A 2533-nucleotide genomic window follows, 5' to 3' on the forward strand; every position below is an offset into this window, starting at 1 on the left:
CAGCTGGGTCTGTGGGCGGAGCATCCTTGAGGTCATCTGCACATTCTGACTGGGAAAAGATGGTCAACGTCTTGAAAGGAGTGCTTATAGAATGTGATCCTGCCATGAAGCAGTTTCTGCTGTATTTGGATGAGTCCAGTGCCCTGGGGAAGAAGTTCATCATTCAAGACATTGATGAAACTCATGTCTTTGTAATAGCAGAGTTGGTTAATGTCCTCCAGGAGCGAGTGGGTGAATTAATGGACCAAAACGCTTTTTCTCTTACCCAGAAGTGAAAATAGTAGATATTGACCACTTGGGAATTACAAGCAGCAAATGTGAAAGACTTACTTGCTTAGGAGCCTGCTGTGGGAAAGACAGAGGGATCATTTGCCAGAAAAAAGTGCCCTGAACTGATTATTTTGTACCCTAGAATTACAAAAACAAAACAAAAAATCTTTAAAAAAAATTACAATAACTGGAAATAACCCTTTGGATCTGCTTAACAGCAGCAGTCTGAGTATAACAGAAGTTAGGATTAGCGAACTGAAAGACGGGTCAATAGAAAGTATCCAAATTGAAGGACAGAGAAAGAAGAAAAGAACATAACAGAACTGTGGAAAGATCTAATATATGGGTAATTGTAGTCCCTGAAAGAGAAGAGAAAAAGAATGGAATAGAAGGAATATTTGGAGATAACAACCAAGAATATTCTAAAACTGATAAAAGACATGGATTTTTCAGATTCTAGAAATTCAGCAAACCCCAAGTCGAACAAAAAACCAACATCTCTCAGAAATATTAGAAGTAGTTTCAATTCATAAATTTACTGAAGACAATTCTTAAGTTAAAACAAAGGAAGAAATTTTGACTATAAGGCAGGTTTCATAGGCCCACGCAGTTCTATTAATATAACACTAAACAGTGGCATGAGTCACTGTGGCAAGAGCTAGAAATGTCCACACAGAAGAGAGTGTGAAAATTATGTACTAAACAGAGCCCACACTCAAATCAGCCCTTGAGTGCCAGAGAAAAAGAAGGGTTCAAAAGAGAAATGGAAATTAATAGGTTTTGATTATGCTGGTGGGAAGTCAAAACCAATAAGCTCAGTAAGCCATAGTTAGTAACTGGAAACTGAAACTGCCAACCTGTAAATTTCTAAATTTTATAACAACATAGCAAGAGCTCAAGAGTCCTTCCCTGAAAGAGGAGATGACTTGTATAGGTGATTTCCACTTCTACCCAAACACAGTACCATAATTAAACACAGTACCAAATTAACCTCTTAATGGGAAATATTTCTCTCAATTGACCTTATGCTTACTGATCATAGGCTCAGATAACTGGCATAGAATGGCTGTCAGGTCAGATAGGGTAACACTGGAATGTTCCCTCCTCCTTCTCTATCCATGACACTGAGTTTCTGCTATTAATTAATATAATGTTTGGAAACAATTATATGGGTCTGAATTGTTCCAAATATTGCACGGGGTTATGATAACATCATTTTGTTTGGTTAAGCTCCAAGACCTTGAAATTGACATTTTAAAAAATAGGCTCTATTTTTTAGAACAGTTTTAGGTTCACAGCAAAGTTGAGAAAATGGTAGAGAGATCTCCCACATACCTCTTGCCCCCAAGACACACACAGACTCCCCCACTATCAAAATCCCATACCAGAGTGGCGCAGTCGTTACAATTGATGAACCTACATTGACGTGTCATCATCATCCAAGGTCCATAGTTTACATTACGGTTCACTCTTGGTGTTGTATGCGCTATGGGTTTTGAGAAATTTAAAAGGTGAGAGATTTATACAAGCTGAAGAGAAACTGGTGTATCGGATTTCAACAAACACATAATGGCATGTATCCACAATAATAGTATCATTCAGAATAATTTCACTGCTCTAAAAATCCTCTGTGCCCCACCTAGCCATCCTTCCCTCTTCCCACTCACTGGCAACCACTGATCTTTTACTATTTCCATAGTTTTGCCTATTCCATGGTGTCATATAGTTGGAGTCTCACCATATGTAGCCTTTTCAGATTGGCTTCTCTCACTTAGTAATATGTATTTAAGATTTCTCCATGTCTTTGCACAGCTTGATAGCTCATTTCTTTTTAGGGTCGAATAATATTCCACTATGTGAACGTATCACAGTTTAGTTTTCATTCAGGTACTATAGGACACTTGGTTGTTTCCACATTTTGGCAGTTATGAAAAAAGTTGCTATAAACATTCATGTGCAGGTTTCTGTGTGGATATAAATTTTCAACTCTTTTGGGTCAATATCAAGAAGCATAATTGCTGGATTGTAAGGTAAGAATATGTTTAGTTTTGTAAGAAATGCCTGTCTTCCAAAGTGGCTGTACTATTTTGCATTCCCACCAACAATGAATGAGAGTTCTTGTTGCTCCACATCCTTGCCAGGAGTTGGTGTTAGTGTTTTGGATTTTAACCTTTCTAGTAGGTGTGTAATGGTATCCCATTGTTGTTTTAATTTGCACTTCCCTAATGGTTTATGATTTTGAGCATCTTTTTTTTTTTTTTTT

At 37.5% G+C, this 2533-nt stretch overlaps 1 pseudogene across 1 annotated transcript; it reads left to right on the forward strand.

Annotated features, from left to right (window-relative positions):
- Positions 1 to 9: 9 nt before the first annotated feature.
- Positions 10 to 324, forward strand: LOC105809598 (annotated as a pseudogene). The gene has a single exon (XR_001137450.1). The product of XR_001137450.1 is annotated as a general transcription factor IIH subunit 5 pseudogene (transcript).
- The last annotated feature ends 2209 nt before the right edge of the window (positions 325 to 2533 follow it).

Source organism: Propithecus coquereli, unplaced genomic scaffold, assembly GCF_000956105.1.
Source record: "Propithecus coquereli isolate 6110/MARCELLA unplaced genomic scaffold, Pcoq_1.0 Scaffold197, whole genome shotgun sequence".
NCBI classification, from domain to species: Eukaryota; Metazoa; Chordata; class Mammalia; order Primates; family Indriidae; genus Propithecus; species Propithecus coquereli.